The sequence below is a fragment of the Ambystoma mexicanum genome, chromosome 3p (genome assembly GCF_040938575.1).
Source record: "Ambystoma mexicanum isolate Mex_15411 chromosome 3p, UKY_AmexF1_1, whole genome shotgun sequence".
Classification (NCBI taxonomy): Eukaryota; Metazoa; Chordata; class Amphibia; order Caudata; family Ambystomatidae; genus Ambystoma; species Ambystoma mexicanum.
The window spans coordinates 763,392,477-763,405,446 of NC_090925.1; the positions used below are offsets into that span (position 1 = coordinate 763,392,477).

At 44.7% G+C, this 12,970-nt stretch overlaps 1 long non-coding RNA gene across 1 annotated transcript; it reads left to right on the plus strand.

Annotated features, from left to right (window-relative positions):
• On the plus strand, positions 1-10,640 carry LOC138580832 (uncharacterized). The gene is made up of 4 exons (XR_011304353.1): positions 1-105; positions 6,482-6,548; positions 6,863-6,967; positions 9,300-10,640. It is a non-coding gene; the product is annotated as an uncharacterized lncRNA (long non-coding RNA).
• The last annotated feature ends 2,330 nt before the right edge of the window (positions 10,641-12,970 follow it).

The following is a 12,970-nucleotide window of genomic DNA, read 5'->3' on the forward strand; positions in this document are numbered from 1 at the left end:
TCCGGGTTCTACTGAATAAAAGCGGGTCCCTTCGTCCACTCCATCAGCGATCTCAAGGGAGCATCCCAGACACAGACTCGCACCCCAGAGGAGCACGGGCAAAAGGTGAGGCGCACACTTATTCTCCTTCGACATAATCATGCTCCGTTTTCTTTCTTCAGCTTTCGTTTCCTTCCCTCTCTTTTTAGTGGAATAATTCAGATGTCTCCTTTATCACAGCCTCTCTGCTGGTGCTTCACAGACCGGATTAGTAGCAAGGCTCCCTGCTTGCTTTGTGATTCTTCAGGTGTTCACATAGCAATACAGGTGGAATTCATTCGGATATAAATGGGAAAACGGGTCTCCCTGATTGGATAGCTATTCTGTCAGTCATGCTTCTTTGCAGGGTGTCCCTGATTGGATCCCCATTCTGGATCCCCATTCTGTCAGTCATACTTCTTTGCGGGGTCTCCCTGATTGGATCCCCATTCTCTCAGTCATGCTTCTTTGCAAGGTCTCCCTGATTGGATCCCCATTCTGTCAGTCATCCTTTTTTGCAGGGTCTCCCTGATTGGATCCCCATTCTGTCAGTCTTGCTTCTTTGCAGACTGGCAGCATAAGGGGTGTAAAAAGCCACGGTGCTTCGCACTGCAATCTGTTTAAACAGCTGTGGAGATGTAGCCCAGGTCAGCAGCAGTCACAGCAGCAGCCTTTTATAAGATAAGAATAGAACTGGAGTTGATGTCCAATAACCCATCTCCACTGTTTACTGTATGTCTGGGTGATGGCCTTAATGCATTTCTTTATTTGGATAATTGTGGAAAAAAACTAGTTGCAACTAGCTTAAATAAAATGGCAATAAGCACAGATACACACACTGCCTTCAAAATATAGAAAAAAACAGAAGGAAATACCCCAAAAATGTATAAATATTTTATTATGTTATGTTCACTAAACCTTTTCACACACACAGAATTACTTTACAATAAAAAGATCATAATTTACAAAATTTGAAAGGGAAATTACAATTATATTGCTTATCCATAGTGCAATTATTTCTCAAAACAGGCCATGCATAATCCTATAACATTCTAATGCAGTTATCAATGCCATCTGTCTCCCCTCCGATAGTTCACTCCAAACGTAGCCAGAGTTTTGAAAGTACGAGTCATGCACACAACTTTTTAAAACCTAATTTCTTAACAGTCTCGTTGAATCGCATCTGCTTGATAAGTGTTTACGTGTCTCTAATTCAGCTGCGATTTGGCAAAGAAAGCACATTCTATTGCTTTAATCCAGACCTCTGTAGCGACCTTTGCTTTCGAAAGTTCCCAATAAATTAAATGAAATCCTGTATAAATATGGCAATAGTTCTTATCAGGGAACTTGCAGAGGTATTTTAGCAAGATGTAATAAGGGGCAACATTTTAGCGTATTACAAAAATTGAGTGTAGCTTGAAAGTTGGGTTTGTTGATTGCACCCACTTATGTGGCAGCATTTCTTTTACCTTCTGAGGATTGTCAATTAGAAATTGATGTCTCGAGTCAATTTCTACTAAGATCCCATCACAGTCTGCAATAAAATTCGTTACGGTCTTAGATTGACTACTTAACATAGCCAAATTTACATCGATGTATACCGAGTTCTTCGGAGGCTCTAAGATTTTTAGAAATAATTTTAATTTATTTCAACAAATAATCGACCTTCAGTGGAGAATACCAAATTCGTGCTGTGTCGGCACTATAGGTATAGATTTAGGAAGTCTGAAAATTCTTATCCACAAGTAGCCCTGCAAAGTGTTTAGTTCCTCCCATTTTAACAGTGTTGATACTTTTAAGCCGTAAGTTATGGTTGGTAATACTTTGCCCTTATAGAAGTTAATAAGGGGAACAAATAAGTATCTACAATATTTGGCTTTTATCTTTGTAATTTGGACATACAGCAGAGCTAACTTTGATTTTAGTATAATTTGGATGTCTGCAGGTCTGGGGCGTATCATGAATAGGATATCCCAATCATAGTGGGATAGTATATTTAATGGTGTCTTGGCAACAGCCCACCTGAATTTAGATTTGTTTCCTATTACTCTTTGTGATTAGAATCACTGATTTGGTCAACTTAATTTTTAAATTGTTGGTTTGCAATAAACTGATTTAAACCTAAAGAGAGTGTTGCAGACCAATTTGAGTAGCATCAAAGATGACAATTTCATCCACAAACAAGACTGACAAAATGTGTAACTGGCCACAATTAGGTGATTAAGAGTGGCAATTAGTTAACTCTTCATGGACATCAGCCACATACAGGTTATTCCATAAATCCTGCAGCCTTAAGTATAAACAGGGAACATATGTGTCACGTAGTCATTTGTCATCCCTCGCTGATTATCTCCAACTTGGGTAATTCCCTATATATGTGCAATGATGGGATTGACCTTCCTTATTATGCTGGGCAATCCCTGCAAAATGCAGAACTTGGTGTGAAAGGGCACTCTGGGTTGATCAACAGTGGTGTTGAGGCACAAGACGTTTTGACAATGTCAACAGACCTGTATAAAAAGTTTGGGAAGGAACCGTGAAAGTCACTATGGTCCAAATGTGGCCCAGAAGGACGGAGCCTATTCACAGTACTTTTGGTTTATGGTCTTTGCGGGATCAACATCATTGAGCCAGACTTCTAGGAGCTTACTGTGGGGCTCGTTCAGTGTCAGGTTGGCGATTTGGTCGACTGGGCACAACACGTTTCCGGTCCAAGCATCAATGATACATGGCATGAAGCTGCTTGTGGCAGGCAGGCGATGTGCGGGCCAGTGTAGCTCACAAATGATTCAGTGCAAGAATCAAGGCCCAGAACTGTTGCTTGACTGCTGACAAGCCCACTGTCTTCAGTCGCAAGATGAGTCGTTTCATCTGAACTTCCAAACCAGGGAGGCTTGAAGAGGGGCTTTAAGGGGTTTAGTCACATCCAGGGACAGGGTTCAGGGTACTAGTGCATCAGTTCCAGTAGGCTTTGTCCACACAGCAGTTTTCCCATGAATGTTCCTTGGGGGTAGTAAGGGAGTAGAACTTGCATCTGCCTTCGATAACATCAGTTGTAGTCTCTAAGGGCGCTTTGAAACACAATCTACTTGGTGTATGAGCGCCTTACAAATGCACAATAAATAAATAAATAAACAAAGGAAGAGGAGTTTGGAATAAGCTGTAATCCCAAAAGAGGTCCAATGAAATCTTCTTCCTGTGATAACCCAAAGATAAATTAAAGAAAGAGGGGGCGCCTCTTGCTTATAAAGGCACAATGTCACAGGGGATTGGTCCAAATCAAGCCTCATTTAAGGGGTCCAATCCAGGCTAATGTAACAATTGCCCTTTGCCTTCTGGCATCACACCCACTGTGCCTTGTCTGCAGGAAATGGGTAGTGGGAAGTGCATGAAGTGCTAGAGAGTCCTTAAGGCCAGCACCCTGGTGTGAGCGTGGCGTTGTTATGTCAGTAATACCTTTGACGCACCAGGTACCCGGAAACCTCCTCTTGTGGCAGATTCCTGTGTGCTGAAGGAAGGTGTTTCCCTTCCTGCATGGGGATCAGATATGCAGCAACCTGACCATTGTTCCGCATAGTAGCTGAGGAGATACTCAGATTAGACCACAATATAAATCAGTCTTGCCACCGCTGGGCCCTGCTCACAGAGCTGACGCCACAATTATATCAAATTGCTGTGGCTATATAATTGTGTTCTCTTAGTAGTCAGCATGCCAAAACCAGACATGGCTTATATTTAAAGATCTTCGTGCCATCAAACTGACTAAGGCATGCAATTATCAAGTTTGGAAACGGAGGTGCTTATGAGTAAAACGCCACCTTCACCTGCAGAAATGTTGTGTTCCAGCAGCAGTCAGCAAAGTGCATGCAGCGTTTGAACCTGCCATGTGCCATGGCAGGGCTGCTCCTGAGGGTGTCAGAAAACTGCATTAGCCAAGGCACATTTTGCACTATAATTTTGGCATGAAGCCTGTATGAAAGGGGGTCTAATTAGCAACAGAATTAATCATATCATTTTATTTATTAGAAATCAAAAAGGCTTCGGTTATACCACCAGATGGCAATTCTCCCACAATGCACCCTTCTGCTATTCTCTGAATCCGGCACTGTGGATGAGAGAGAAGCGTGTGGAATTCTTCTGGCAGTGCTATACCTGGGGGGTGTGGGGAGGCGGGCGGGGTGGGTGTGTGTGTGTGTGTGTGTTCCATGTATGTCCTGTGGCCGCACAGCTGAACCAATTATCTGTGCAGTGATCGAAGTGTACAAAAAGAAGTAGTGGAGCTATGTTCCCTCCTGGCCTTCACTGCTCCCCACAAACCAACATCGCCACGCCCCCTCCCATGCACAATACAAACCCCAAAACACATGTGCCTGCCATTTAAGAGAATGTCCAGTGCAGTGCACCGAAGTGCAAGTTTCAACTTCCTCCCACACTTTTATTTTAAAATGAAACCATTCCGGAACGGTTTCTTTGTAAAATAAAATTATAGGAACTGTAAAATTCAATTAAAAGAAGTAGAGGAGCACCGCTTCTGACCGCTCCCGCCCACTTCGACCACTGGATCTGTGTGATGGATGCATGCTCCGAGTGCCCTGCTGCATCTGTCATGTGCATGAAGGAAACATGCACCCCTGTATGCCTCTCCTTCATTTCAGTGCTGCACATGCTGTGATTTCCGCATGTGAGTGAAGCTCAGACTAAGAACAACCTTGTCTCTGTTTTTTGTTTGTTCGGGTGCTTGAACTGCAGCTGTCCATGCATGAGTGAGGGTGTGGGGGTCATGCATGATGGCCTTACTACACCAGCCTGGTGTGGTTATGGTTTTACATCCTGCCTGATATGCTATTTGTTTTTCGTTTTTCGTTTTGGGAGGATAGCTCAGGGGCAAGTGCGCTCTCCTTAGAAACAAGACAATGCGGAGCATCACAGATTCGATCCCCGGGTCCACGTTTAGAAACCTCTGGGTATTAAGCGCATTATAAATAACCAATTATCCCACTTGATGTGATTGTATCATAATCCTGCCTGGTGTGGCTACTGTGTCTAATTCCGTCTCGTGTAGTTATCCTGACAGGGAGGGAGATTATGTGTAAACAATAGCGATTTCTTTCTGCTGTTTTACAAAAGAAGGTTTAAACCCTCAGGGGGAAGTGGAGGCCAGATGCATGGCGCATGGGAGACACAGGGCCTGGGTAGTCCTCTGTGGCATTCAGGTGGTACACAGAGGCAGTGTACTGCGGGTCCCCAGTACTGAAAGGGGATCATACTGAGGTTTGCCATCACGAGCCATCTGAAACTGCTGCCAGAAAAGGCCTGTGCTAAGAGCAGGTGGAACCAATTATGTGGGCAGCAAAAGCTGTTTTGTCACATTAGAAGAATGCATAGAAATAGTCTTCTTTAAATGTTCATTAAACTTTGTGGACTTGAAAAGAGAAGCAATGTGTTGAAGGGATAGTGGGCTCAGGTGAGCGTGAACTTTCCCCAGCTCAGAATTCTGAAAGCCCTCAGTCGCCAGGTCTCCTTAGGCCAACATTTGCCTTGTGTTTGCTTGTTTGTCAGCTCAGATGTTTCCCCAGCTCAGAGTTCTGAAGGCCCCCAGTCGCCAGGTCTCCTTAGCCCGACATGTGCCTTGTGTTTGCTTGTTTGTCAGCTCAGATGTTTCCCCAGCGCAGAATTCTGAAAGCCCTCAGTTGCCAGGTCTCCTTAGCCCGACATTTGCCTTGTGTTTGCTTGTTTGTCAGCTCAGATGTTTCCCCAGCTCAGAATTCTGAAAGCCCTCAGTTGCCAGGTCTCCTTAGCCCGACATTTGCCTTGTGTTTGCTTGTTTGTCAGCTCAGATGTTTCCCCAGCTCAGAATTCTGAAAGCCCTCAGTGGCCAGGTCTCCTTAGCACGACATTTGCCTTGTGTTTGCTTGTTTGTCAGAGCAGATGGAGCCCTCCTGTTGTTAACTCTTCTTATACTTTAAATTGAGATGTTTGTAAGACCTCCTGGAACCTGGAGGAGGAATAGGGAAAGGATGCCCCTCCTCTGAACCAATGCTGTCCTTGATGTACATTTGGCATATGTGGATGTTTTAATTAAAGTATTCACTTTAATGTATTATAAACATTGTGTAACTCTTTCTCCCATGTTCTGGTGTACATCATTTTAATTCCAGTCTTATACCAAACATGCATAGTTATGGCACTCTCACTCCGGGTGTGGTGCTTGGTGCATCCTTCCTGAACACCCCTGCACCTGTCCTTGGTATGTTCCCATATCCTTGAACAGCTGATAACCTCCTTTCCCAGAAGGCTGCTTTTAGACCAGTTGGGACCAGTTCTCTATTCCATCCCCTCTCAACGAGTGTCAGTTCTCTCTTCTGTGGTCGCTCATTGACTCTCCATGCTCTTTCACCTGCCTTTCTGAAACTCTTGATTGGTCTTCCATTGCCCGCTTATTAACCCTCTGTGTCTTCCTCAGAATCGGTCTCCAGACTTCACAATGCAGCTCACAACTGTCCTCGTCCTGCTGGCCTCAATCTATTGCGGTGAGATACTGAACACAAAGCCCCAATTGAATGCATGCAGCCGTACAACCCAGGCAATGTAAACCCTACAAAACAAAGTGGAGTATAACTCCCAGTAGGAAACCCTTGGACCAAGGGTTGGTGCAGTGGGAACGGGCAATCGGTCACTCCCCGGGATTGTTCCCTCTGATGGGTGGTAGATGGGTGAGCGAGATGATCGCCTCACAGGCAGGATCATTCCGTTACCTCTGTCTCTGGGGTTTAACACATTGTGGTCCGGGCCGCTTCTCTCTCCCCCTGTCTCACACTCTTCTCTTCTAATTTCTGAAATGCAGCCTCCGCTATCAAATGCTACAAGGGCAATGATCACAATGTGAAGCCGGTTCAGTGTGACAGCACATACAAGGACACATGTGCAACAACCACCTATTCAACGATTGGTATGTATAAATGTATATAACTGCCATAATGATGTCCCAAAGTATGTTCTGTATCATCTGTATATGTTTAAAGCATGTCATCGACTACAGGGTTCTGAGAATCAAAAGGGAGGGTCGTGACCTCTTGCAGGCCCATAGCAAACTTATTTATTTATTGTGCATTTGTAAGGCGCTTACACAGCAAGTGAATTGTGTTTCAATGCGCCCCAAGATGGCCTGAGATGGACTGATGGCATAATACCCCTACTATAGGTCCAGGGTGGGCGGAGACCCCTTTAGAAAGGAAGGTGGCAGTGTCCACCTGAGAGCTCTAGAAGCTGGCTGGGGTATCTCAATCCAGCTAGGTCGTTTGAAATGAGGGGAGTTATTCAAGAGAGGGCATAGGGCGTGCGAGCGGAGTAGCAGGACGCAGATTTCAGTCAGGGCCTCCCAGACAGATCCTGGGTGCTTATTGCAAGGGACCGTGCACTACCATTCGCAGGGTGCGCCCAAAGAATTGAGAACCCTCAGTCCCCTCTGTGTAGGTACTTTATTATTTATTTCCATTTGTATAGCACACACAAGCCCTCAGGCATCAGGGAGCTAGGGTGAACCGGTTACATGAGGCCCTTAGGCACAATAGACAGTATACATAGTTACAGTGTTACAGTCCTAGAGGTACAGAGGGGGCCACACAGAACTGTAAGGTACTGTTATATACACAGCCAATGTTAAGGTGTGAGGATATTCAGGGGCGGAGGCAAAGTTCCACAGCAGTGGTAAGATACAGGGATATGGGCATGTACAGAGTAAGGTAGCGATGTCGTACAGTCCATGAATATGCAGCGGCCGAGGCAAAGTACATCCAAGGGAAGTGGTTGCCTCAGAGATTTAGGGGGGCTGTGGTATAAAGTATAGAATAACGATTATCAGAGCAGAATTATCCTTTGGAGATATGAACAGAGCAAGGCTAAGGATATGACATTCTGGGGGGCCCCTGTAATGACCCATCACCTTCCCAAATTTGCTGAAAGTCTTGTCAGGTGATCCATGGGAACAGACACTCCCAACCTAAAACACACGATGAATTCAAACGTAGGCGGACAGATTTGTAGGACAGGCTAAGTTGTAAATTGAGGCCAATCTCAGCTCAAATGCAGAAAATATACACAAAATATTGTTCTTTTTCTATATTACCCCTATTAAACTCTATAAAGCTAAGTGCATTGCGACATTGACGTATGGGTTTCAGGTCATCAAAACATCCATCCTGTATCCCAATCACTTTAATTCGTATTGGATTGGGTGTACAATCTCTTAACTTTAGTACCATGTTTGATCAACTCAAGTTACTAAGTAAAATACTGGATCCTCATAGAAAAACCCTTTTTGAAGATTTGCAAGCAGTCTATTTGGCAGGGACATCAATACAGCTTGGGAAAATGAAAAATGAGTGTCTGACTTCCTTGGATGAATTCAATTCTAAGACTGAGGGACCGCTATCTAATCCCAACAGGGTACAACTAATAATGACACTTTGGGATTGGACAAACCAGCATGACGCCCTTAGGAAATATAAGATATACAATCATCACAAACATGCCATAAGGGAAACTAACACACTTCCACTCTGTCTAGTTACATTGCCAATGACAAGGTAACAAACGCTATTCCTGCGATTTTCTTTTAATGACTTGTGCACACTTCACGTCATGGGCTCGGCATGGCCTCCCACGTACTGACAGATAATGTTGTCTTCATACATCTATTGCCAAAGTTAAAAATTAGAAGCACCTTTTGTTGGAATGCGAGGCTACTTATTTGGTTAGATGCCAATGGCTGGAAGGATTTGCCTTTGATTTTTGTCCATACAATGATTACATCTTTTGGGGACGTCGGTTTGGCTGGAATCTAGACGTCGCGTGTTTTAGCTCTCGTGCGAATAATAAAATGCATATGTGCTATGTTGGGTGAAGACTTTTATTATGTATAATTATTTGTGTTATCAATTGTACTTTTATCTATGAATAACTACTATATTATATTAGGACATTTTTGTAAGAAATGTTTTAAGGTTTTTTGGCCAACGAAATCACAATGAATAAATTAAAATAAAAGACAATCGTTTCGGGCATATGTGCAGTAGTAGTGTGGTCATAACAGCTGTAGGGGAGTTTTGGGGGTCAATGTGATCGGGGTTCGCAGATGCTGAGAATTCTGGGCAACGTCTGCTAGACCAGGGGAGAGCCAGCTGGTTGTCTAGGCCACAACTGAAGATGTTTGATAAAGTGAACAAACCCAACCCATGAGAAGAACTAAACCCCCCCTTTCTCTCCATCTCTCACATGCACAGACTCTGTCACCCGAGGATGTGCCTCGCACGAAGAGTGTAAGAAGTGGCAAGACGATGCCATTAAGGAAAAGTATCCATATGTGGTTGAATGCTGCAACACTGACCTCTGCAACAAAAAGGGTGACGCCTCAAGCTATGGAGGCAGTGCAGGCACACACTGAAATGCACTGCGTCATCAGACCGAGCCACACTGAGAAGAAAAACCTGGATTCCGCGATCCCTTCAGAGCACCAGCATCATCCGCTACACCCCCTCGGATAAAAGATGTACACATATCCTATTCTGCATCACACAGCCCCCAAGTCAAAAACCATACTGTCATCAGTATTTCCCCCCATCAACCCAAAATACATTGAATTAAAAGTGGATTTGGGAGATAATCCATTTGGTCATCTTCAAAACGTCAACGGCTAGACCAATAACCTTCCCATATGGGGATATCAACCACATATTGCCCTTCTTATCAGTCTCATTGTACTGCCATGATATCACTTCCTCCCACTTAAGGTGCTGCAAAATGGCTTCCCGTACTGATTTATTTAGAGGCAGCCATTTTGTGGAAACCCCTTTACAGGCCATGCAGGCTCCATAAAATGGTTGCCAGTACTGGGGTATCAGTACGGGTCGGGTGTGGTAGCCCTCTCTGGAGTGAAATGACATAATGAGACGTCATCTTTGCTGCAGTGATATCATTTCCCCATGTAAATGGGAACAAGCGAGTTGCTGGCACACCCCACCTGGTTGGTATGTCAATCTTAAAAGTAAAAATGTGAGCAATTCTGATACATCCCATTTGAAACTTTAATAATAATATCAAACTCGAACATGTAAATAAAATCTTATAAAGATAACATCTGGAAAATACTACTGTCAGCATCAGATCTTTCTGTTGCAGCAAAACCACATTTTGCGAGGAAAAAGAGCCAGTGGGCCAGATGTATCATGCATTTTTCAAAGGGATTTTTCCCATTGAAAAACGCTTCTGTAAATGATGAGGCTCCCTGGGTCCTGCTGTAACCTATTTTAGGCACTTGCTCCAAACAGCAGTAAACCAACTAAACAAACTGTTTGTTATGTTATTCAATTTGATATTGATAGTTCACAATATTTTCATGACAACGTTTGATTTTCCTTCTTGACTCCATGGTCTTAAATGATTCCCTTAATCTTTCCAATGTGCCTTTGAGACATTCCAACCCCCCTCTCTCCTCCTTCCGCCATTATGTGTCTGGAGTTCTGAACGAAGAAACATGCGTGGATAATGGAGTTTTTCTCGCTTGTGCGTTGTGCCGGCTGTATAAAGAAACATGAAGTTCACTATTAAAGCATATGGAAAAAAGATGCGCTTCTTTTGTTTGAATGGTTCCGATATTTTATTGGGGAAGGGTGTACATCAGGCCCCACGTTCCTTAGTTAAAGAATATTGGGAGATTGAGTGAATCCGTGTGTCTGTCAGTCAGCCAATCAGTGAGAGGCTTTTACAGTAAACACTTTCCTGAATATATTAGCCGTGAAGGTAAAAGTCACAGACGTGTGGCTGGTTTGGCAGAAGATACAACGCTTTCAAACAGAGGAAACCCTCCGTGTGTAGACACCGGCTCGCTCTGCTGGCGCTGGTGGGTACAGCCTATACCATATAGTGACGGTGCAACGTCCATGCCGTGGTGAGCTACCAAGGCTGCCTCTCCCGAACAGGTGACAAAGCACAGAGTGTTGAGGCCCCGGCTTTGACCCCCCATGCAGTGGCGTTTCCAGCCTTATACCGTTTATAGACAGATTGTAAACAGGCATCCACTTTGTTCACCACCAACCTGTGTTTGAAGGTGCCAGGGACGCATAGAAATAGCTTTACTGCACCATGCCAACGCTCACACCCTGTGTTTTATGAAGAGCACTGAGGCAGCTGCGCGTCATGGCTTTAGCAGCGCGGGCAAACCATAAATGCAAAACAACACATTTTGATTACATGCTGACACCTTGAAAGTATAACCAAAAGCTCTGATATGTTAAAGTTTTGAATTATTCATCACCACTGGCATTTCTCTAGACAATCTTCCACAGCATTGTTTTTTACCCCCTCAGCACCATTACAGAAGGTGACCAGCCCTATGCAAATCAGCCTTGCTACTGCCACCAATGGGAGCAGCCCTGTCAGACCGGCTGTGGTGTCGCCAGTGTTTATGTGTTCCGAGGACGAGTCCTCTGTTTGTTACCATTAACCAGTGGGCTGTGACCTACGTGTAGGAAGGGGCGGGGCTACCGCCAGAAAGGCAGTTCAAGGCTGACAGCCATGAAGTAGAGAAGTGTTGCATCCCAGCCCCTGTGTCGGTGTATCCTTGTATGAATGAGGGTGGCTGACTAGCAGCGTGAGGAGGTCCTTTTGCGGGATACTACATTGGCGACCGTATCGTCCACCGTGCCCGCTTTTCTCTACTGCATGTAGACATACCCTCGTGCACTTGTTGAGATAAACTATAACCAAAACGTGATGCCTGGAAGTGCCTTGGAGACCTGCACTTATTATAATAGCATTCCCGAAGGTGCCACGGGTGTCCTTATTGGCTGGAGCGCAAGCAGAAGAACACAATATTCCAGAAACGATCGGCCTAGGTATTAACAAGGGTAATACGGCCAACGGATGGACCGTTATCGTAAGCGGTACGCACGAGGATCTGGAGAGTCCACTCCGTGTCCGCAGTCATTTAAATGTTGCTTTAAAAGTTGGCCAATCCTGCCACCTAGTGGAAATCTGTGGATGAACATGTTTGAAGTATTTTAAATGTAAAATGTCATTGGCAGACAGGGTGGGCAAGAAAGCCCAGCAAGGTAAACTCGCAATATCTGTGTTCTCTTTGCACGGCAGTTTTTTTTTTCTTCATGCAAATAGTTTTGGCAGTCCACCCCGGCAGAATGGAGTTGGAGGAATCATGGGTGCTCTGACTAAAAAAAAAGCCAGAGCACCTTGCTATTCCTCATTTAGCCATCTAGGCCCCATCAATGCGACAGCAGGAGCAACATCTTCCATTGTGGAGGCCCCAAGGCACATAACGTGCACACCTTAGGGCCATCCCAGGCTCAGCAGCAGTCAGGAATCTCTGACACACCAGACGTTTTGGACTATCACTCCCATGATCCCTCATCTTAGACTATGCAGGCTAGAGCTGATGGTAGTTGTAGTCAAAAACATCGGGAGGGCCACATGTTGCCAAGCCCTGAACTGCAACATGCCTTTCATGCCCAGGTACATGCAGTGGATAAGGCTGCCGCGACATCAGCAAACTGCCCCCATTTGCAGTGCAAAACCTTTCACTGGACCTAGGAACTTAACAGAGGCAGGGGGGAAGAATTGCCAAATAAAACGACCACAAACATAAGCAACTACAGAATGTGCCACTCCTGTCTCAAAGAAAGTGTCTGTTATGGTTGCACACAAACAGACCTCTGAAAATTGGGATTTCAGTTACAAGGTAAAACAATTACTGGCTTGACCCTCACAAAAGAGAGCATAGCTAGGTAGCTCAAATCATACCCCCACCATGCTATGAATGTAATGCCTCAAAACAGTACCCTATAAAACACGTTGTTCCCTGCCAGGTATCCTCCCCTCCCCGGACTCTCACACAAAAAGGCAGATGCCCAACATGCAAATTGGGATAGATATAGTTTAGTGA